Source organism: Schistocerca cancellata, chromosome 1 (assembly GCF_023864275.1).
Source record: "Schistocerca cancellata isolate TAMUIC-IGC-003103 chromosome 1, iqSchCanc2.1, whole genome shotgun sequence".
NCBI classification, from domain to species: Eukaryota; Metazoa; Arthropoda; class Insecta; order Orthoptera; family Acrididae; genus Schistocerca; species Schistocerca cancellata.
In genome coordinates this window covers 1,104,290,138-1,104,316,053 of record NC_064626.1, presented here as the reverse complement: position 1 = coordinate 1,104,316,053, position 25,916 = coordinate 1,104,290,138, and positions in this window count along the sequence as shown.

Sequence of the window (25,916 nt, the reverse complement as noted above, 5' to 3'; positions counted from 1 at the left end):
GAAGCATTAGCTGGCGCACATCAAGAGCCCGTTTCGTCTTGTGACCGTGTCGAGAAGAAGGCGCGCCAACATCCAGTTTCTGCAACAGCGACGGCCGACAATGAGTGACTGTCGCCACCTCCTCGATCGACGGCTTCAAACCTTCAATCAACCAACAAGGAAGACAGGAAGCACGTAAAGTTTTAGAACTGTATGGCAGACCTCAGCTTTTCAAACTTTTAAAATTGTTGCATCACAAAATTACAGCAACTTAGCATGAACGTTTGTTGCTCATTGTCCCAATTGCATTACCAAGCAGGGTCCCTTCCTTTTCCGGAATGAACCTGAGTGTCATTGAAATTCAAACGCCAGCAAACAAATTAAGAGTGCGAGTTTTGTTAACACATTTTAGCTTACCTGTGACTGCAGCTCAGCTTGGTACGTACTAAATTTTACTATTGTTAATTGTTCAGAATCATTTAATTCAAGTTCAAAGTTAAATCTCTTATTTCTAAATTGCATAAATTCAAGTAGCTTTTGAGATGATTGTTGAGGTAGCCCAAGACTAACCTTATTTTACTGAATTTCGTAGTGCTTCAGAAACAAATCTCACTATTAATTTCAGTCACTAAATTAACTTTCGATTTTCCTGTTTTATTAATTCTTTTGCTAAATTAAGTCAGAGTGTAGCGAAATTTATTACTTCTGACAAACTTTCAGTTTTCACACTGCACGTGTCAACCTTCAGTTGCCACGCTTCTAGTGCTAATTATATGTGTAATAACCTTTCTTTTTCAGTTACTATAGTAATTGTCCTTAGGACTGGCGACTGTAATTTCCCCCAAATCTCAAATATCTAATTACCGCTAGTTAATTGTTAACGTAATGGCCGCACATTTACTTTCTTTACTAACTTTACCCCTTGTCAGAATTAATTTCCACCTGTTTCATTAGCATTTTTCCTTTCATTTAGATGTAACCCTTTCCTCCCTCTTTACCGACAGATTAACTTCGGTGACGATTGCTTTTCCCAAATTTCCATTAGGTACACGCGGTTTAATTTTTCACTGTCATTAAGGTCGATAAGTGAGGGGGAGGTTACATACTAAGTGCAGTTTAGTCATATTTAAGGCCGTTTCCTCCAACCAGTTTCTTATATCGGCGGCAGAGTCCGTCAGCAATAAAAGCAGATACATCTTTGTGTGCTTTTCGAAAATGCCACTGTAAGGTTAGCTGCTGTAGGATCGCCAGAATGGGGGGGGGGGGGGGGGGCGATTATACTCAACACAGGTACGGTCTCCCCTGAATCAGAATTTACTTGCCCACCAGCGGCTTCCCATTTCTCTACCCTCCTACGCAGAACTTCCTTGTCCTGTTAATGTTGGGCTGTAGTCTCCAACAAAGTGGCTATTTGCCCCTTGAGGGCTTCCACTGTTTCGTTCAAAGGCGTTTCCCACGTGTCTGGCATTTGAGCAACCTCCATCTGCCATTATAGAAAAAATATAAGTAAACAAGACGGCCAATACACAAATAAGAACAAAACTGAACTTCATCCTTGCGCTGTATCGTGGTCCACTGGGAATCTGTACACTGCAATGCCTCAAGACGAAATCTCCTACACATGCTATATGGCAAGCTATGCCCAGACAAATTATAAAGTGATCATCTCACTGGCTGCAGGCAGACCTCGCTAGTATTCCCACATAACATAGACAAATCTGCAAGGTCTTGCAGCCTAACAACTGAAACTTTTAACGTACTGTGGAGGTCCCTAAGGTTCAAAATGGCCACTATAATAGACACAAAAAGAAGGCAAAAAATATCAGTTATTCAATGCACCACATCTTAACTAACTGAAATCCATCGCTGAAGACGTTACAGCAGAGCTCCGCTGATGATGTCAGCTGTTGTCCCTGAAGACGAGTGGATGTGGCAGCAGGCATAGATGTCACTGGTAAACACTTGCTGACACCAGATAAAGGAGTATGGTCCAAGACCTCTACAGTCGTGTGGATTTTGCCAAGCAGGATGTGGTGATGAGAATCTGTTTATGCATCGAGAGCGCCAAGAAAACATTAATCACAGTGACATATTCCTTGTTAGAAATACAGAATTGCCTTCCCAGAACGCTAGAAACTCAGTTGGGCCAGTGAGGTGCGGACTCTGTCAGCAGTAGCAGGTGCCCATCTGCCTGGCAGTACTGCCGCAACGTCGCTTGCTCGTGGAATAGACGTTACATCACAGTCAGTCGGTGCCCCCTGGTTTTATACCTTGCACAGCTGACACTGGACGATGACGGACAGCAGCTCTGCTAGCTGACCTCTGAAGCGCTCATGTTGACATCGAAGATGTGTGCTCAGGAAACCGACCTTCCAGTTCAGCCAGATTCCGACCTGAGGCCTTCAGCTGGAAGACACAGGCTGGCAGCATCAGTGTTGGCTGCAGGAATGGGCTGAGCAGCGACAGAGGCTTCCCCTCATGATTCCAGATGGCAAACAGATTCTTTGCCCCAATAGCAAGCTTTCAGTAGGTCAACAGGTTGATGGCAGCCCCTGCACCACATCATTGATTACCTGCAAGTTGGTGCTGCAGCATACAGTGGCAGAGTCTCGCCAGTGAGACTTGCAGATCCATAGATGATTGGAGACGAGTAAGTGTGCAAAGATTTAACTGACATACCTGCCTTCTCCAAAGGACAACTGCAGCTGAGCTCTTTGATTAAGAAAGGCATGGTATTTATGCTCACACTTCCCTTGTGCTTTGAAGTGGGGGGAGCAGTAATGACATCAGGAGGCTAGCAGTGCGTTTTCCCAAAGTGCTGGGCATTGGCAATAAGACAAGGATATCTGGCGTCAGGTTACAATGTTACATGCTTGGACGACTCATATTCAAGGTCAGCCTGACTCCACCAGGGATTGATTAAGGTCACCCAGGGTAATCCGCCAGGCAATTGTGCTAGTTATATTCAAAGTGCCCGCCCACTTAGCCATGCAGTCTAATGCAGTGTTTTCTGGGAGGGAAGGCGCGCCAGGTCTCCGGCACGAATCTGCCTGCCGGATTCGTGTCGAGGTCCAGTGTGCCGGCCAGTCTGTAGATGGTTTTTAAGGCAGTTTTCCATCTGCCTCGGCGAATGTGGGCTGGTTCCCCTTATTCCGCCTGAGTTATACTATGTCAGCGATTGCTGTGCAAACACTTCCTCCACATACACTTACACCATAATTACTCTACCACACAAACATATTGGGGTTACACTCGTCTGGTGTGAGAGATTCTCTGCGCAGGGCGGGGGGGGGGGGGGGGGGGATGTGGTCCACTGGGGGCCGAAACGCACAATAAACCTGGATTCGGTGTGGGGCAGCGGTGGAGTGAGTGGACTGCTGTAGCAGTTGTGAACCACTGAGGGCTATGTCGGGGATGAAGCCTCTCCGTCGTTCCTAGGTCCCCAGTTCCATACAATACAATACAATATATTCAAGGTCATGATGTAACTCAGGGTCCAACCCACACTCCCTATGCAAGTGATCATGTGATATAAAACTGGCACGAACCCCTCTCAGCCATTATGAGTGCAATAAAATGGCATAAACCCAATGAACAAATAAGAGTCGAGCTCCCTTATGCTTCCTCCTTATTATCTTTTATAACTAGCTCAACTGTTCTAGGTCTGAGCATGGTGAGGAAGAGGTGCAGGTATGTTGTATGTTGTAAACAATAGCAAATTAGTGTCAATAATTTTCCATCTCTGCATAAAGTTTAGTTATTGCATGGGCCTTGTCAATTGAACTAGTAGTAAAAGGGTTTATAAATAATAACAAAGACATAAAAATAACTTATGATTTATTGACTATAACCTTTGCTAACAATATTTTCTTTTATTGTCAATGATATTTTATGGTTTGTTTACAATATTATTTTATAATAAACTGCTTATTATTGTAATCTGTTTGTATAATTTTTTAAACTAATTATCTTATGTACTGAACTAGATAAACTTAAATACTACATTTAACATATAATCAGAACTTTGATTAGCATCAATATTTACAATTATTGCTCTACTTTTACATTAATCATTTCTTTTATATTTAAAATATTTATATTTTCTTTTGTTACTTTAAAACTAATACTCTCAGGTACTAGAACTATAAGAACTTAGACACTATGTTTCCCATTTTGTTCCTATACATCATCTTTTAACTTATACTTTTTTCATTCTGATCATTCTATTTAAATTTAATCTGTCATTTCCATGTGAGCGTTTAATTCTTTATAGATAAAACATGCATGGGAAACAGGGACTAGCAGTATCAGGTAAAGGAAAAACCACAATACACACAAATGAATATACAACATTTTTAAAAGCACACAGAGTGTGCAGACTATAAAACGCACACATAGTGTGCTATGAGTCATTCATTTTCTCTCACACATACAAAACTTTGACAACTGGCTCATCAAACTACTTAGCACATCATGTCTTCTTCTGTAGTGGTCAATCCAAGGATTGGTTTGCAACAGCTACAATGGCAGCTTGTCTCCATTCTGTGCGTCTTTCAGCTTTTCTCTTCATTTCTTTATAGGTGTTACATCCCACATCTTTCACGATTTACAAATAAATACATGGCCACACAATCACTCCAGCAAATAGTTAGAATGTGGGAGGTCCCAATCCCTTCCCTGCAAATGAACCTTTTGTCATCATGACGGGAAAGCCTTACTTTCAGTTTCAGTGCAGTATATACCTCATGGCTTCTTGATATAAAAATTACCTGACACACTGTATGTACAGCTACGCCAACGCCATCGTGTAATCTTTGACCCTGAGACCTGTTAAGGCTGCGTGATGCACACCCTTAACAAGCCTCTGGTTGTCACTTGAATGTGTATGTTATGCAGACATCTTGCATCGAAGCCCCAAAAACTCCACGATCTGAGAATCATTCACCTCGTCTTTCGTCACCCCAATAACCTTTTTGTTTTGAGGTGTTACTCCAAAAGAATTATCTGCCGCATATATAGATGTGTCGAATTCTTCTTGACTTTATGCCGAATTCTTCGTGATTTTACCTAATTACTTCATATCGATCGCAGCCTTTCAACCAGTTGATGAAGTATCTGCATCCATATAAAGAAACTTCGGAATGGCGAACTAGGGCTTAGTAACGTCATAGTAAAAGCGGTACATGTGAAGTTTGCAGCGGTGCAGAACACACATAGGTATATAGAGAGGTACCCTACACCAGAATTCTCAATCACATTATGAATATTTTTCTTCAGCCTGTCGATTTCCTGCTTGGACAGCCACTGGAACCCTACAAAAGGTAGATTTTGTTGCATGGTTTCCCATAGAGATTGTTTACACCCGGGTAAAGGATGTAAGGCCGGCCGGAGTGGCCGAGCGGTTAAAGGCGCTACAGTCTGGAACCGCACGACCGCTACGGTCGCAGGTTCGAATCCTGCCTCGGGCATGGATGTGTGTGTTGTCCTTAGGTTAGTTAGGTTTAAGTAGTTCTAAGTTCTAGGGGACTTATGACCACAGCAGTTGAGTCCCATAGTGCTCAGAGCCATTTTTTGAAAGGATGTAATTAAATCGTTAGACGGCCTGTACTCCTCCTTACTCATTCACAGCTTATTCACCTTGGCGTACCTGTGCACGCATTGACAAAGTCCCCCAAAAATCCTGCATTCAAAGAAGAGCAGCATATCAACATCGGTCTACAGTTAGATGTTGACACACATCTTCCTTAACACTGTGTTCCCTGAAACCCTAGGTGTGGTGAACAGAAGACAGGATCCAGATAATGTGTTCCAAGGCATAGAATCCGGAGCTTTTTCAAGATATCTGCGAACAGGTGTACGTCAGTACATCAGTTTTCATGTATAATTTAACATATTCGCCTACATTAGTGACACCAAACTCCTGCCGAATATTCACCACGTGCTCGTTCGTCGGCCCTGTTATGGCAATGCCTGTTAGTTTAGTAGAGAATGCGCTTATCCCAGGCAGTTTGGTTTCACTGAGTCTCTCCACCAGGTATTCGTATGGAAAGACCCCCTTCTTCATTACAAGCTGAAACTTCGCATCACTGGGATATGCAGCTCTGGCGATATGCTTGTCCTCCTGACCTATCATTTTAGCAAGTATCTGAAGATATGCATGCATGAAGTGATGTGAATCCAGAAAGTGGAGCGTTATTTTTGATGTGATTATCTTTTAAAAAGAGATGTACTTCTCAACAGTGTCATGAAGGACATTGACCTTATCAACCTTCAACCCGAAATCACCTAAATGCTGAACTAGAAAGTGTGCATCATACCCATTCAAATTGTGGAAAAAGAGGGGTATATGCCATAACAGATGGTACTTCAAGCGGTAAGCATCGTGAGCTGCACTGTGGAACTTCCCCATTAGATGACAATGGTCTCTATGGTGAGTTTCCGCTTCTCTATACAACAGCAGACCACAAACATGGCAGTCAGCTGCCTACTTGTATAGCACATCATTCTCCTAAAAGTTGGTCATGGGAACATTGTCACATTAATTGCGATCAACGTCCCATGCAACGTATTTTGAGCTCAACGAGCAACGATCTCACAGGATTATCCTCGACATAAGATGCGAATTTGTTGCGACTAGAATCATATTTGCACACAACTTGATACACAGCAGCATACGGTAGATACCACTCTTTAAATGTGGAATGGGAGCAGAGTGGTCGCTTTCACAGTGCATTACAAAAGTTTGGTGGCACTCGAAATCGGCGTAAACGACGAAGGGACGTTACTCCTGTTGGTGGACATTCTTTAATTTTAATAATTTTTTATCCTCTGTAGGCATTTCCATATGTACGGGTTCCTGGTTTGAGCAATCAGTGAGGTGCGTTGCAATATACTTGCTGATGATAAACGAGTTGTAGCATCCAAGGCAAAAATACCTTGCCCCTTTATTTTTTGAAATTTAGGAGGAAACAACGTACATCATGTTTTTGATCCATACATAGTTTCGCTCATTGCTCTCGAAGATTAGCAATAGGTATATGTGTTTGGGATGTTTACCAGCGTAACTAGGTTACGCTTGACTTCTTTTTCTGCACAATGTGCTAATGGTTGTCTTCTTCTTCTGGCTCATCATTTCCCATAGTGTATACATGAATCGAATAATCGGAGTTCTGCTCTCGAATTTTGGAGTTGGAGTTTTATGGGAAATTCGATTCCTTGGAAATGATAATGCCCAAAGACATCAGATTTTTGTACTTATATATATTCGCTGCATTTCTAGGGTAATTTCTACCGTTAGCGAGAAGCGACCATGTGAACCAATATTTATCGTCAAGACTCTGGACATAAATGCATGCATTTGTTTAGAAATATACACACGTCAAAGAAGTCTTGCATAGCATCGGTTCCGAGAGTTCCGGAATCTGTACAGAAAATTGGAATAGAGATCAACTTAAAAATCATTTCTGCCCTTTTTATTGCTCATGAAAACCACACATTGCATGTTGTACCACCATACAGCGAGACCTTCAGAGATGGTGGTCCAGATTGCTGTACACATTGGTACCTCTGATACTCAGTAGCACGTCCTCTTGCATTGATACATGCCTGTATTCGTCGTGGCATACTATCCACAAGTTCATCAAGGCAGTATTGCTCCAGATTGTCTCACTCCTCAACGGTGATTCGGCATAGATTCCTCAGAGTGATTGGTGGGTCACGTTGTCCATAAACAGCCCTTTTCAATCTATCCTAGGCATGTTCAATAGGATTCATGTCTGGGGAACATGCTAGCCACTCTAGTCATGCGATGTCGTTATCTTGAAGGAAGTCATTCACAAGACGTGCACGATGGCGGCGCGAATTGTCGTCCATGAAGACGAATGCCTCGCCACTATGCTGCCGATATGGTTGCACTATCGGTCGAAGGATGCCATTCACGTTACGGCGCCTTCCATGACCACGAGCCGCCTACGTCGGCCTCACATAATGCCACCCCAAAACAGCAGGTAACCTCCACCTTGCTGCACTCGCTGGACAGTGTGTCTAGGGCGTTGAGCATGACCGGGCTGCCTCCAAACGCGTCTCCAACGATTGTCTGGTTGAAGGCATAAGCGACACTCATCGGTGAAGAGAACGTGATTCCAGTCTTGAGCGGTCCATTCGGCATGTTGTTGGGCCCATCTGTACCGCACTGCATGGTATCGTGGTTGCAAAGACAGACCTCGCCATGGACGTCGGGAGTGAAGTTGTGCATCATGCAACCTACTGCATACCGTTCGAGTCGTAACACAACGCCCTGTGGCTGCAAGAAAAGCATTATTCAACATGGTGGCGTTGCTGTCAGGGTTACTCCAAACCATAATCCGTAGGTAGCGGTCATCCACTGCAGTAGTAGCCCTTGGGCGGCCTGAGCGAAGCATGTTATCGACAGTTCCAGTCTCTTTGTATCTCCTCCATGTCCGAACAACATCGCTTTGGTTCACTCCATGACGCCTGGACACTTCCCTTGTTCAGAGCCCTTCCTGGCTTAAAGTAACAATGCGGACGCGATCGAACCGCGGTATTGACCGTCTAGACTTTGTTGAACTACAGACAACAGGAGCTGTGTACCTCCTTCCTGGTGGAAAGACTGGAACCGATCGGCTGTCGGATGTATGCTTCAGAGCGCCAGGAGTATATAAAATATCGTTTGGGTGAGGATAGCTTCATGCCAGACAGACGGTGATTACTGTTCCCAAACCATGTTTAGCTGCAGACCGCCATATTTATTGTGGGTAAATTTTTACGTCTTTATTGAGGACAAATGTTTATCTCATTTGCTTCTTTTATTACGCTGTCCCAGAAGATTTTAGCTCTTGTAATAAAAGACGTATGTCGAATGTAGTACAATGTCAGATTTCTAGAACATGCTCTGCTACTGCTAATTTTTCAGGAAACATATTTCGTGTTCTACAAAGTGTTGTTCAACAGTAACCACCGTCTGTCTGGCGTGAAACTATACTCACCCAAACGATATTTTATATACTCCTGGCGCTCTGAAGCATACATCGTTGAGAAATTCGTCAAGATCATTACGTTCAGCTCTTGTCATGTTCGAGATTGGCAGCTTGGATTTTGAAAGAATGCGGCTCGTTTCTCGACGAATTTCTTCTGCAGTTTCACTGGTCCTCCTTCAAACTACTGCTTCCACACCAATTATTATGTAAGTGGAAGAGATAGTCCGAGGAGATGGTGCAAAACTACGCCCCTTCTTAAGAGTCAACATAGCACCTATGGCGATATTTCTCAATGCCATGTTGATAACTACGTCGCTGCTGCGAAGACAAGAGGATTTCACGTTTTGCCTTCGTGACTAATAGGTTCTAAGACAGTGTAATAAAAGGAGCGTTCGAGATAAAAATTTGTGACAGCACGCTCAATAAAGACGGTGACCTGCAGCTAAGCAGGGTTTGGGACCGAGCCATCAGAAGGTTGAAGTGAGTGCGGTGGGCGCACAACGAAAACATTAAAGTACACTCCTGGAAATGGAAAAAAGAACACATTGACACCGGTGTGTCAGACCCACCATACTTGCTCCGGACACTGCGAGAGGGCTGTACAAGCAATGATCACACGCACGGCACAGCGGACACACCAGGAACCGCGGTGTTGGCCGTCGAATGGCGCTAGCTGCGCAGCATTTGTGCACCGCCGCCGTCAGTGTCAGCCAGTTTGCCGTGGCATACGGAGCTCCATCGCAGTCTTTAACACTGGTAGCATGCCGCGACAGCGTGGACGTGAACCGTATGTGCAGTTGACGGACTTTGAGCGAGGGCGTATAGTGGGCATGCGGGAGGCCGGGTGGACGTACCGCCGAATTGCTCAACACGTGGGGCGTGAGGTCTCCACAGTACATCGATGTTGTCGCCAGTGGTCGGCGGAAGGTGCACGTGCCCGTCGACCTGGGACCGGACCGCAGCGACGCACGGATGCACGCCAAGACCGTAGGATCCTACGCAGTGCCGTAGGGGACCGCACCGCCACTTCCCAGCAAATTAGGGACACTGTTGCTCCTGGGGTATCGGCGAGGACCATTCGCAACCGTCTACATGAAGCTGGGCTACGGTCCCGCACACCGTTAGGCCGTCTTCCGCTCACGCCCCAACATCGTGCAGCCCGCCTCCAGTGGTGTCGCGACAGGCGTGAATGGAGGGACGAATGGAGAAGTGTCGTCTTCAGCGATGAGAGTCGCTTCTGCCTTGGTGCCAATGATGGTCGTATGCGTGTTTGGCGCCATGCAGGTGAGCGCCACAATCAGGACTGCATACGACCGAGGCACACAGGGCCAACACCCGGCATCATGGTGTGGGGAGCAATCTCCTACACTGGTCGTACACCACTGGTGATCGTCGAGGGGACACTGAATAGTGCACGGTACATCCAAACCGTCATCGAACCCATCGTTCTACCATTCCTAGACCGGCAAGGGAACTTGCTGTTCCAACAGGACAATGCACGTCCGCATGTATCCCGTGCCACCCAGCGTGCTCTAGAAGCTGTAAGTCAACTACCCTGGCCAGCAAGATCTCCGGATCTGTCCCCCATTGAGCATGTTTGGGACTGGATGAAGCGTCGTCTCACACGGTCTGCACGTCCAGCACGAACGCTGGTCCAACTGAGGCGCCAGGTGGAAATGGCATGGCAAGCCGTTCCACAGGACTACATCCAGCATCTCTACGATCGTCTCCATGGGAGAATAGCAGCCTGCATTGCTGCGAAAGGTGGATATACACTGTACTAGTGCCGACATTGTGCATGCTCTGTTGCCTGTGTCTATGTGCCTGTGGTTCTGTCAGTGTGATCATGTGATGTATCTGACCCCAGGAATGTGTCAATAATGTTTCCCCTTCCTGGGACAATGAATTCACGGTGTTCTTATTTCAATTTCCAGGAGTGTATATGGCGCTGGTGCGAGCACCAGTAACGTCACAGTAGGTAGTGAGGCTTTATAAAGACGAAAGCAGCAACGAAAACAGTCATCACTTGACAATGGCCAATGAGAACTCAGCTGAAATCTCGTGGATTTTAAAGCACTTGACGTGGCTGGAAGCCCGAGAGCATTTTATCAATATTAGGTATCATGCATGATTTAAAAGCTAAAGATATGTGCAGGTGTGTACAGTGTTTCTCTCAAGTTCAAAATTAGCAGCGTCTGAATCAGTCAACAGGCTAGCCTGCATGATCATCGTCATGGATGGCTAAGAGGACTGCTGGAACAGAGATGGCGCTTAAGGGTGCTGCACCATTGTCGACAGGCCTGCTGCTATAGGTGCAGTTCCACAATCCAGCGTCTCCTCCATATCACCTGCACAGACAGAAGAAGGAAAATTATTAAGTATCATGCTTAATTTTAACAATGAAGGCATTGATAGCGTTTCTACTAACGTTCAAAATTAACAGCTCCTGAATGAGTCAATGGAATTTTACTGGCCACTATTTCCAGCAATAGTCAGCTGGGCTCAACCTGTGCCTCGAGTACATCTAGAAACAAATAAGAACAAATCATGTTAGTAATCCATGCATGCAATTGTGAATGTTAGCATTGTTAGATGCTACACACAAGAAACTAAACTAAACTCCTCCCGAACAGGCCATGAAGGCCCAATGGTACCGACCGGCCGCCGTGTCGTCCTCAGCCCATAGGCATCACTGGATTCGGTTATAGAGGGGCATGTGGTCAGCACACCGCTCTTCCGGCCTTATGTCAGTTTCCGAGACTGGAGCCGCTACTTCTCACTCAAGTAGCTCCTCAGTTTGCCTCACAAGAGCTGAGTGCACCCCGCTTGCCAACAGCGCTCAGCAGACCGCATGGTCATCCATCCAAGAGATGCTACAGACATATTCTCAATAACTGGCATCCTGCCCCTCAAACTAATACTGGAGAAAGGGGACAATGCATTCACCTATGATTCATTATCGAGTGGACCTACAGCTAGACAAGAACACATAACATTAGTAATGTAACCATACGACTGAGTTTGTGTTGGGTGTTAGAATAACAGAAATAATTATTCCTCACATATGCACTCCTCGATGAATGCTGTCACCCTCCAGTGAGCTCGCGATAGAGGATGGGGCTAACCCAATGGGAATCTCGTGCAAATCGTCTTCATCATCATCACTAATGACGATGTTAGACTGCGCCGGCGTTGAGTCAATTGTTACTGGACTCGCCTGTGGCACCAGATCCATCCCCACTGTCGCAAGCTCATTGAAGAGCTCTCCAACAGAAAGAAACAAAAAACGCAGCGTTAGATAACTGAACAACACATATGGGGAGGCAGAGAGAGCGAGAAAAACTGGTACTTACTTTAACATGAATCGGGATTTACGCAGAAGCCATCCTTAGGAGGGCCAAGCTGCCTCACAAGATCCTGAAGTGCGCTGGCGCTCTACAGAGATGACACAATGCTTACATGTGCAACAGACAAAGAGGAAGGGGAAGAAAAAAATTAGTCATCTGATTGAAAGTAATAAAAAGGGAAATACGCGCAACTTCGTGCACACACACACACACACACACACACACACACACACACACACACAGGTGATCTCTGGGCCATTTTATGTACCACAACTTCCCATTTGCTATCCTGAAAAACTGACTCAGCATCCCTCCGTAATGAATGAGATGTTGAACTCAGAAAGAGGAAGAGGTGTTAGTATTGTGCTATACATAGCTTGGGGGTAAGTATTTCTAGAAAGGAAAAAAGAAGGAAAAAACATAAAGTGAAGGTTTTATGTGGAATATTGGATATTTTATAATCATTATTATTACTATTTATTTGTATAACATTTTTTATCAAACCCCTACTCTGTGTTAGCTAAGTAATCCTTCAATGTATAAAATGTATTGCATAACAGGTACGTTTTAGCTGCCTTTTTAAATAAATGGATTTTAGTAATTTCTTTAATCTCTTTTGGTAATTTATTGTACAGTTTTATTTCTTGGTAGAAAATGCTGTTTTGAGTTTTATGTTTATTTTTTCTTGGTAAATGTAAGTTGAGTCTATCTCTTGTAGCGTGGTCATGGACAGAGCTGTTTGTGCAGTAATTACCAATGTTATTTTTGATGTGTACAACTGACTGGTAAATGTATTCACATGGAGCAGTTAAAATCCCCAATGTTCTGAACAGATCTTTACAATGAGCTCGACTAATATTTTTGGTTATTATTCTTATGGCTCTTTTCTGCAGTTTGAAAATTGTCTTCATATTTTGTGCATTTGATCCCCAAAAAAGAATTCCAAAGCTAAGAATTGAGTGTATACATGAATAATATGCAACTAAAAGACACTGCATTTTACACACTGGGATTCTAAGGGCATAACATGCTGATGACATTCTGTTTGCAAGTACCTTTGTGTGTTCACACCACTTCAACTCAGAATCAATATTCGTTCCTAGAAATTTTGCATTTGTTACACAGTCTATAGAGGTGCCATCTACATTTAATTTAACATTGTCATTTTTCCTCTTCAAACTGAAATTCATGGCATTAGTTTTCTTTATGTTCAATGTCACTTTAATACTTATTGACCAATCATAAACTTCCCTGAGAGTTTCATTTGCTTTCTCGGCAAGGAGTTCTCTTGTTTTCTCAGCGACTATAATGTTGCTGTCATCAGCGAAGAGGATTTTTTCACCATGGTAACACTACTGGGATGTATATCAGGAACAGTATTGGTCCTAATATGCTACCTTGCAGAACCCCTATATTAATGTATTTTGGTTCTGAAAAGTGTTTTACTGAATGTTTTGATCTATTTGAAGTACGTTTTATCTCTACTCTTTGTACCCTATCTGTTACGTCTGATCGAAACCAATCGTTAGCTACCCCTCTTATTCCTAATGCTTCTAGTTTATTAAATAGAATCTTGTGGTCGACTGTACAAACGCCTTAGTAAGATCCAAAAATATGCCTGTGACACACTCATCTTCATCAAGAGCATCAAGTACAACTTTTGTGAATTCTACTATGGCTGACTCCATATTTTTGACACTTCGGAAACCAAACTGTGATTCGCTGAATGATTGTATTTATTCAGGTAATTCATTAATCTGTCTTTCATAATTGCTTCTGTTATTTTTGAGAATGCTGACAGCAGGGAAATGGGCCGGTAATTTTCTATGTCTTCTGCATTAACTTTCTTAAGCAAAGGTACAACTCTTGCCTGTTTTAACTCCTCTGGAAATGTCCCTGATGTGAAGGATGCATTTATTATATTTGTTAAGGGGTCTTGTATAATCCCTATGCATTGTTTCAGTACACACATTGGTATTTCATCTAAGCCTACTGACTTTTTATTTTTTAGTTTTTGAATTGTTTTACTGACTTCACTGTGGTTGGAAGTAACATCATTGTATTCAGTGCAACATAATTTACAGGTGTTGTATTTGTTTGGGGAAATTTCTGCTGTAACTTCTCTGCAATACTTGAAAAATGCTCGTTTACATAGTTTGCTAAGTGCTGTGGATCATTTATTACTTTATCCCCCTCCCTTAGCAGTATGTTATTCTGCGTTTGTTTGCCTCTCCCCGTTTCCTTTTTTATTCTCTGCATTATATATTATTTTGTCATTAAATGACTTTTTTGCAGCACCTTCCTATAGATTTTTTTGTATCTATGATATAAATTTAAGAATTCTGGATCAGTGCGAATTTTTTTCATGGAACTGAGGTGTTTAAGTGTTTGGGAGGACTTCGTAATACCTGCTATTATCCATCTGTTTTTGTGAGATGCAACAGACAAAGGAGAAGGGGAAGAAGAAATTAGTCATCTGATTGAAAGTAATAAAAAGGGAAATATGCCCAAGTTCGTGCACACACACACACACACACACACACAGAAAAACAAGAGAAATCATTTATGTGTATCTGTATTGTCAGAGGTCAATCTGGGCCGCCTATTAGCGACACCATCGTGGTTAGCAGCGCCAGTATGTTTCTTCATAGCGCTGACAAGGGTCTAGGGTAGAAAAGGAACAGGGGCAAAAGTAGCGGGAATGAATGAAAGGACAGTTTCTATTAAGAAGCGCTACCCAGGCTACTCAACAGGTAATGAGAGGAATGCTGGAATAGCTAGTGAGAAGCACCACATAATAGCTTTGACCAATCTACATACTAGCTCAATGATATGACACGTCAGGAATCAGACTCAAATGACCGGCTGCGCTTAAACGCCTCTTTATATAGGCGAGCGCCGCCTATTCCAGGGCGCTTATCACTGGACAGTCGAGGTGACTCCTTTGTCCATAGGCGCAAGCGAGTCAGGACCTGTCCGCTATCACGCAACAGCAGCCTCTGATGATAAGACTAGTTTATTCTCCAGCCATACTATGATCAAAAGAATTGTATTTCTCACCGCCATTTTGTGGCACAGCGCCGGTGTTATTATATTCCAGCTCATGTGTGCGGATATCATATTTGAGGACGTACGTGGGCGGCCGCGCATCCGGCAGTGAATATAATAGCTCTAAAGTTCGAAGGCCTAACGGTAGAAATAGTGTTAGCAACCAACAGCAAGCAACGGCCAGCAGTTGAGCTGCTATCTGCACACCTCTACCCACGCAGTTGCGATTAAGACCGCCTGTCGAGGTCTTGCTCTGGACCCAGTAGAGATAGCTCCAACACAGCGATAACACCATAGGCGACCATTGCTCGCTGCTGCTGCCCGTCCGAAGCAGTGGCTGCGACCACACGTGAGACAGCAGTGATGTCTAGGAAGAAGAATGTACTGTTTCCAGAAGGGGTATGCACCTCAGTTCATGTATTAGACGATGACAACTTATTACCTTGTACAGAGAGACTCGCGTGGGTCGTCGGGTGCAGGCGTCTATTGACTGGTGGCATTTCCAGATGCTTCCTTGACTCCTATAGAAGTAGCAGGGGGACAATGTAAATAAATGATTTCTTAAAGACATTATCATTTACTGATTATCCAACTTAAAAGTATTTGTACAGTTTCTGAGGCACAAATATAATCACTTATGTCTCCATACTTTCTCCTCAGTCTCAACGAGTTGGGTATTTATGATCTCCAAGGTTCCTTATTAATGCACACGGCAAATTAATGCAGCATGAATATCTCATTTATTGTCATACTTGGGTGTTTGCTTAATGAATATGTTATTATTTTTGCCTGATATTTATTTAACTGTTGACTACAAGTGCTAATACGAAATCATGGGAATTTAAAAAGTGGTCAAGCGCTTGTGTTAACTGACACCACCTTTGTAAAAGAGTGCCAAAAGGCACTTCTATCAGGGAGACGTAAATAATTGTTTAAATAGTACTGAACGACATTTTGCTGTTTTTAATGTGAGTGCACTGGCCCAACTTATGAACAAACCTTTATTTATATTTATTGTGAATGGCCTGAGCGTGAGCGAATGTTCATGAGATTTCTTTTGTTTAAATATTGTTGCAATATATTAGTTTGGTGAGGAAAGGGAAAGTTGAGTCAAAATCATTTCTGTAGAACATAAGAACAATACACTCGTATTTTCAGTGACAACGGGCCTTCAGCCAATGGAAAAACAGTGGAGACAGACAATTTTTGAATGGTGCACTCAACGGAGCGATTCTAGACACTTTTCCGTTCGTTCTTGAAGAAGGCACACTGCCTGTGATGTAGTACATTACTTGGTCATGTGGGCGATAGATTCTGCGTGGTAAGTGGCCAGTACGAGACTAACATTTCAGGCCACTTGATCTCGAATTCTGGAAGATGGCAGATCTGCCTGTGGTAACATGTATTATTCGCTCATGTGCGTGATTGACTCTGGTTGGTGAACGGCCGCTACAGTATTCTAACTTTTGAAGGGACTATATATTTCGAGAGATCTGAATGCGCTCCACCGTAAAACTTAACTTTTTAGCTTGCATCACGGAATTACAGAACTGAAAATAGAGTCTACATCTACATCTACATCTACATTTATACTCCGCAAGCCACCCAACAGTGTGTGGCGGAGGGCACTTTACGTGCCACTGTCATTACCTCCCTTTCCTGTTCCAGTCGCGTATGGTTCGCGGGAAGAACGACTGTCTGAAAGCCTCCGTGCGCGCTCTAATCTCTCTAATTTTACATTCGTGATCTCCTCGGGAGGTATAAGTAGGGGGAAGCAATATATTCGATACCTCATCCAGAAACGCACCCTCTCGAAACCTGGCGAGCAAGCTACACCGCGATGCAGAGCGCCTCTCTTGCAGAGTCTGCCACTTGAGTTTGTTAAACATCTCCGTAACGCTATCACGGTTACCAAACAATCCTGTGACGAAACGCGCCGCTCTTATTTGGATCTTCTCTGTCTCCTCCGTCAACCCGATCTGGTACGGATCCCACAGTGATGAGCAATACTCCAGTATAGGTCGAACGAGTGTTTTGTAAGCCACCTCCTTTGTTGATGGACTACATTTTCTAAGGACTCTCCCAATGAATCTCAACCTGGTACCCGCCTTACCAACAATTAATTTTATATGATCATTCCACTTCAAATCGTTCCGCACGCATACTCCCAGATATTTTACAGAAGTAACTGCTACCAGTGTTTGTTCCGCTATCGTATAATCATACAATAAAGGATCCTTCTTTCTATGTATTCGCAATACATTACATTTGTCTATGTTAAGGGTCAGTTGCCATTCCCTGCACCAAGTGCCTATCCGCTGCAGATCTTCCTGCATTTCGCTACAATTTTCTAATGCTGCAACTTCTCTGTATACTACAGCATCATCCGCGAAAAGCCGCATGGAACTTCCGACACTATCTACTAGGTCATTTATATATATTGTGAAAAGCAATGGTCCCATAACACTCCCCTATGGCATGCCAGAGGTTACTTTAACAACATGCTGTGTTCTGTTTGCTAAAAACTCTTCAATCCAGCCACACAGCTAGTCTGATATTCCGTAGGCTCTTACTTTGTTTATCAGGTGACAGTGCGAAACTGTATCGAACGCCTTCCGGAAGTCAAGAAAAATAGCATCTGCATGGGAGCCTGTATCTAATATTTTCTGGGTCTCATGAACAAATAAAGCGAGTTGGATCTCACACGATCGCTGTTTCCGGAATCCATGTTGATTCCTACATATTAGATTCTGGGTTTCCAAAAACGACATGATACTCGAGCAAAAAACTCGAGTATGAGTTACTACTCTTCTACATCTACATCTTCATATATATTCGGCTAGCCACCAAGCGGTGTGTGGCGGAGGGTACTATTCGCGCCGAAGTCATATTTCTCCCGCTCTGTTCCTCCCGTAGTTCGCGCGAGGGAAAAACGACTGTCAGCGCCTCAGTACGAGCTCTAATTTCCCTTATCTTTGAATGCTGATCATTGGGCGATATGAAAGTTGGTAATAATATATGCTTTACATCCTCGGCGAAGATCGGATTTTGTAATTTAGTGAGCAGCCCTTTCCGTTTAGCGCGCAAGTGTGTGTTTGTATTTCATGTGTTTTATAAATTGTAGTGCTACACTCTGAATAATTTGAGCTGGCAAATATTTCATGTGTTGTGATTACGAAGTGGACTTAGCTTATTGCGCTTCTTGGATGACTGTTTAGCTTGAGGATTCTGCTACCATTCTTGTAACGCTCTTCGTTCAACTTTACTGCATTTAATAGGATTATTTCTGTTTGTATAATGCATAGTTATCGTACGATCACTTTCCGTTTATTTTAGGTTTACTTTCTTGAATAAACATTATTCAACATAATTCTCTGACATCTACACCCTCACTACTGAGTTTATAATAAAACCCTTTTTATTAATTACTTAATCATCTATTATTTTATATGTCTGTTTATTTTATTAATTCGCTATTTCAGCCAATATATAGACTGCTTGACTGCGGGATTACAGATTATTATTTGCAGCGAGTTAGCTGCTGGGCGTGAAACCAGACATGAGCAGATTGACCCTACGACATTATCGAGGTATTCCTTCTAAACAGAGCCGTACATAGCCCATTTACCTAAACTACTTGTAACCATAGGTAAAGTCTCCGTTAACTTGTTTGTATGGTATGCTGGTTAGAGAGAAACTACTTAACAGCAGAATACGGATAAGTAAAGATGCAATTGGTCTTTTCTCGTCGAGGATATGAATCTAGTCCCTTCAGAATTGGAATTGTAACTCTAACGTTTTACAATATTCTGTGACCCACATCCCAAATCTATTGCATGATAGGCAGTTTGTGTGGGTGCTCAGAGCATAAGATCTTGCAGCAGTTGCGTCTTTGGGAATCGCTAGCAATAATTGGTGTGGGGATGTCAGGTGCAGAACTTCAAGAAAGAAGAATTACGAAGAGGAGTGCGGAGTTCCAGATTGGAGCAGCTGCAGTAGAGAATTGGAGGGCAGCATGAGCAGCAATGGTGGTCACAGCAACGAGGGCCATCAGCAGTGACTTCGAGTTCATCAGCATTGGCAACAGCATCAGCATCGGCAACATCTACACTTTCGGCAGCAGATGTACAGCAATAGCAGCCAGAATAAGCAAATAACTTAAGTACATGTATCAATAATGTTAATATGTGTGAATCCACAGGGTCATCATCGGTGATGGACCTTCCAATGATTAAGCCATCACCTTGTTTGTGTGGATCAGAGAATGCTAGTGAGTCAGTTAGTCCTAAATCAGAATGTCATGTTGTTCATAGGGACAATATTAGCGGGGCAAATAGTACGAAATCAGAGCAAGGAGATGTAATTGAGGTTAACCCAGAAGCATGGTTAAAGGAAGTTGTGTCAAATTTGACCTCTAAAATGGGGGCAGTGCAATCTATTAAAGACACATTAAGTAAAAGAATGGAAAAGGGAAATTGTGGTCTGAGTTCAAATACTGAAAGTGTAAAGTCTGAGATGGAAAAAATTAAATCAGATACTGAAGGCGTGATTGGTACAAAATTAGTAGTTATAAAAGCAGATATGAGCAGAATTTCTGAGGAGATTGGCCTGGTTAACAACAAAGTTGAAGCAGTAGAAAAAGATTTCGGGGACAAGTAGCAAAAGAAATGGCTGCTGAGGCAAAACGCGTTTGAGGAACTGACCACTAAATCTGTTAACAATTTGTTGTGTAGAGTGGTAGAGTGTGAAAAAGAAATGGTGAAAAGTAGACAGCAATTGGAAGCGGGGATTAACTATGAAGCTGTGCAGCGTGAACAGCAGATTAAAAATGTACCGCAAAATTAAATTCTTTAGCAGCGAATCATGCTACTGATGCGATAGATGTTCCACGGGTTATTTCGGGTACGACAGAATTTTTTTGTTAATGACGGAAAATATTATCCAGGTGATTTTACTGCTGCGTGTAGAGACAGATTTGTGCGAAGAGTTTCAGAAGAGACATCTTGAGGGGAATAGACATTCAGGGGCGAAGTTAATGAGTGAATTGTTTCAGAATTTTTTCCTGAACAAATTTTGGAGTGAAACGAAGCAAACGCCACTTCAGAATGGTTTCCTAAACAAACTAAGTTTGAAGCACGGAAGTAGGTCAGTGTAGGATTTTTGTATGATTAACTGTCTAAGTTGATGCACATTAATTGTCCGCTGGGAGTTTTGACTGACGTAATGCCGCATAAGAGACGACTACCAGATTTTATACAACTGGATCTTGTCCACAGTCCGACAAATTCCATTGACGAATTTTAGGATTGATTGAGAAACTTGAAGAGAGGATAAAATTCAAACCATATAATGCAAGCAGTAGACAGGAAGATGGGTACTGGAATGGGAGCAATAATAATATCCAAAATAATCATAATGATCATAATGAAAATATTTATCACCATAATAATATTTCAAAGGGGAAATGGAAACTAGAACTTTCATAATGGAAATCACAACTGAGAATGGAGAATTCACGAAATCCAGTGCCGGAATGTGAGGTCGGGAATCAGAGATCTCTACATCTCAGGTAGGAGGTGGCGAAATAAACTGGCATTGAAAAGGACACGTTATTTTAAAAAATTTTGTGGGTGTCGAAATTTAGGAAAAGAACCCACAACTGTTGGCTATGGAGGTAGTAAGAAGTAAGAATAAAATGGGGAATAATTTTAAGAGGTACAATCATAAAGAGCGCGCAAGAAATATTGTAGAACGTGTAGAAAAATTTGATAAGGATGATATGAGTCCGAAAAACTTATTTTGTGCAGAGGAAATGAATGATGGAATGAATGCATGTTTCATGGAAATTTCTGTGGTTAGAAGAGAGGCTGAGGTGGATCTGAGTTCGGTGGAGGTAGAATGTATGATGAATTCTGATGAGGTACTTATCATTACCAAAAATTAAAGTTATGTAGATGAAAGTGCTATGGATGGTTTTGTGCCAGCCATGTATAAAGGCGACGTAGCTGTAGTATTTTCAGCTGTAGGTGAATTTGGTGGTGAATTGGCGGAAGTATGTGAAGATATTTCTGGAAGCGGTGTATTGGTAATTGTCAGCTGGGAGGAATTTTATTATGTATCGGCGGAAGTAGATGATTTATTGTTAAAGGCATCGAGTGACCAGCGCGGCAGAATGCCATGCAAAGGGGCCCGGTTTCGATTCTCGGCTGGGTCGGATATTTTCGCCGTTCAGGAACTGGGTGCTGTGTTGTCTTCATCATCATCTCACGCAAGTCACCGAAGTGGCGTCAGCTAATGCACCAGGCGACCGGTCTACCCGACGGGAGGCCCTCGCCACACGACATTTCATTTCATTGTTAAAGGGAGGTAAAAGTGATGTTTAGGTGCTGGAGTTGCGATGACTGAAGGGTTGATTTAGGTATCTCACAGGAAGGAAATAGTGCATTTATTTCTATTGCTGGAAGTGAACCGATGGCTCTTAATGAAAGCATGAATTATGAGCGAATGTGGAAGGATGAATCTGAAAGTAATGTATTAGGTGGTAGAGCAGAATGTAAAGTGTCGGAGAAATCTAAGAGTAGAGAGAATGTAATGGAGACAGTGGTAGATCCGAGGTTTTTAGAATACGAGTATAGTGTGAATTGTAATGTGGAGCAATGCAGCAGTGGCAATTTATATAGAGTTATTGCTGGTGATTTCTATAATGTATCAACGGACTTAATAGATGTTTTAAGAAATGAAGCTTATGAGTTATTCGCAAATATCAATGGATGATCGAATTCTTAAATGTTAATATAAACGTTTTACGTCAATTAGATCGTAATTTCTTCGAACTCATTATAAAGCTGAATGTGTGTTTGTACACGGACACATTATTTGCTGCAAGTAGCGTCTTCTACCTGGCAGGTAGTTGTTTACATAGCACGCTGTAAATTAGTTGACACATGAGGACTGTCGAAAATTACGTGGCGGTGTTCTCCTCCACACAACAGTAACGTAAGTGCGTGTCAATCCGCTCTTGACAGTAGACGTGCGGTCTGAAACTTCCATTATTAAAATTAATGCTTAACGATTGACGATTAATTTTCTGTAATACATCCCAAATGATCAGTACAGTCATGCAGGGATATGCACATTATTTGTGTAATACTTTCCTCTATGTTGGTTTGTTAGGCGTATTTTGCTATTCTATAAGGGTCTTTTTTACCTCCCACATCTTTGAGCATACCTGTATTCTGCTACCAGTTCTGTTTTCTGTCACCCCAAGTAGTAGTTGGTGTAGCTGACTGGAATTTCTATATGATTAGAAAAGTCGACCACGAGCCTCACAAAATAGTAAACGTGTCTTCATCTTAGTCATCAGCGTTTTGAGTCCCTCTGTATTTCATTTAGCTCTGTTATCAACACAGAGGCCTCCGGAGGAAGTTGCACTGATCACTGCGATGTATCTTTCCATCATAATACGCGTTGCCTCTCTGTTTGAAGTATTAATATAACATCCATCTGTATTTTGACAGTGCGTATGTTCCCATCCACTCAAAAATCTGATTTCAACATCATACAAGGTTTCATGTATGGTATACGGATGCAAATGTCTAAATCTGTTGTTGCATTCTTGTAATCTACCATTGAACAGTGATGGTGCGAAACCTTTGGAGGTCAGTGACACAGTTGCAAGGCATCATATGAGGGGTGTAGAGCTGAAGTGGTGTTAGTCGAAAAACATGATATTGAAAAAACGAGACTTCTGTACTTCTGTGAAATCAAATCTATAAGTAAAGTGAAGAGATATTTTACTGAAATTGTCAGATACAAAATGAACCAACACACCTGTTGGTAGCGAAATTATTGTGCTACTATGCACACATTATTTTGTAAATTGAAACATATTAAACAAACTGGTTTTACAATATTCCTCCTCTGAAGATGAAAGCTTTGGACAGCAAGCTGGCCGGCCGCTGTGGCTGAGCGGCTCTAGGCGCTTCAGTCCGGAACCGCGCTGCTGCTACGGTCGCAGGTTCGAATCCTGCCTCGGGCATGGATGTGTGTGATGTCCTTAGGTTAGTTAGGTTTAAGTAGTTCTAAGTCTAGGGGGCTGATGACCTCAGATGTTAAGTTCCATAGTGCTTAGAGCCATTTGAGCCATTTTTGACAGCACGCTGAAATAAAGCAACTAAATTACAGCTAGCATAACACATTACCTATCATAAATTGGTTCGTCACCATACTAATCTGTTTCTTCCTATGCACTTTCAGCGTCTACATGCTTGTTTTTCCCTGATCGTAGATACAATCACAGACAGGATTTTAAAGCAGACATGTTGACTTGGATAAATGAAAGCGAACAAAGACAATATATCAATCTTTTTTCTGAAATAATACTTGCCTTTTGTTGATACACGGTTTCTGCTGATCAGTAAGGGCAGGAGAACTCAGCTGACGACCCTGCCCTTTCTCTGAATTTATTGAGTAAAATTCAATGTCAAAGCTACGTGTCTCTTTCAGTTTAATGGTAAATGGCGCCCCTCTCTCATATCGTAACCACTTAATTTCGAAGCAGTGTACGTCTTTTACATCAAAAGTGATTTCTCGCGTTGTTACACAATTTTCGAAGGTTTCAGTCGACAAGAAATCTGTGTTGCATCACATTCACTTGGAATGAATTTCTTTTAGCTTATGTCACTGTGTCTAATCAGTCATCAAAGGAACAAATTTCACTTTGAAGGTGCTAATGTCAAAATTTAGTGCGACAAATATTCAATATGGCGTCAGCTGGGAGTACTTGTACGGACTTTGGTGTTGTCATTCAGGATATGGCATTAGAACTGAGACAAGAATCCAGTAAGAAGGTGAGATAGCATAAATGTTGCATTTGGTATTGGGTGTTATGCATAAATAACATAGTGGCATCAAACAAACTTACACGTAATGGACATAGCACTCGTGAACAAAGAGTGAATCACTTTCAAGTAACAACAGCCAATTTCTGTGACCTGAACTGTATTAAAACATCCGGTAGTCACATTGGACATACGGTCCTGCGCTGAGTGAAGCTAAAAACGACGCTTCTGTATTACAAATTTGGCGATTATTTGTCATCTTTCCAATGTTTCTACACTTTCTCAAAAGTACAATTTCAGAGTTCTTGTCTGGTTTGTTGGATGCTATCTACGATACACTAAAGACTCATCTAAGCGCTAATATTTTCACTCCTACACCTCATTTAAGTTAAATAAGACGAAATACTGAAGTTATTCTACACCGAATTTCGAAATTGTGCTACGTGCAGGTGCACTAAAAGACAGTGTAATGTAGTTAGAGATTTCCTATATTAAAAGCTACACTGAAGGGGAAATTACGCTGCCACCAGAAATCTTGTTACTTTCTTTCTCAAATTCACTTCGCATTCACTCAAGAGATTTGCAGTTGACATACATACTACATAAATTAATCTTTATGTGCATATGGTGGTATCTGTTGCCGATATCACCAGCGACCGCCAGTATCCACACAAAAGGACAATGAACAAGTGTTTCTCTTTGGAAAGTTTTGTCCTTTTTGTCGTGTTGCCTGTTGTTTTCATGACTCATACTACGGTGTAAAGTGTACTCTGATTACAGCGCTTGTACAAGAAATAATTAAATGTTAAAGTGTATAGTCTGTGGCTCCAATACTCTAATGTCATTTGTGCTCACCACCACCCGAATTTCTACATTGGTGCCCCATGACAACAGTTTGCTTTGTGCGAACTCAATGCACAGGCCATGCAGTTTATCTCCAACACAATGGATACAAGCTATTAGCAGCCTTTCGCTTGGACTGCATGTCCCAAGGATTGCATAGTACACCGAACTGTATAGAACCACTTAAGTCCGAAAATTTTGGGTGTAAGTGACTATCATCTGCTTCTCATGTGTATGCTTGTATGAGCTGATACCACGTGACAACATCCAGTCCAACATTCCACTGACTTGATTGATTGTTCTTCTATGGAAGAACGTCAGATGTTTATATCTACTTGTGATGCAGTATCTGCAATAGATACTAGTGTACGAGAGCAGTGCCTTACTTCGTGGCATATGCTATCGCGATGGACATTCAAATGACGGATCCATCTTTAACCATCAGTGGAGCTCAGCCAGCTGAGCCACACTGGAATATTTCTGGGATTGCTACCACGTCACGGCCGATTGACGGAGCTCTGCTCTCTGATATCCCCGGGTCAACAATGTTGGTGCCTTACAGACACTTCCCCAATAATTATGCTATACAATGCACACCTCTAAAGCTTCCATAGTTCTCATCAGATCAACCACGTGTTTGGATTGTGATTTTCACAGCAGTGCTCACTATTAACAAAATTTTCAATGATTCTGCAAGGTAAACCTCTTTGCTGTACCACAAAAATGGACATACAGCTACCATAAGTGATTTCATTCTCTCACCACCACTTTTCGATAGGAATGAAGCAGCCAAGGCTGCATTGTTTCAAAGACTTCTTAGGTCACCCGAACAGCAAATCCAACAGGCTATGTACTTTGAACAG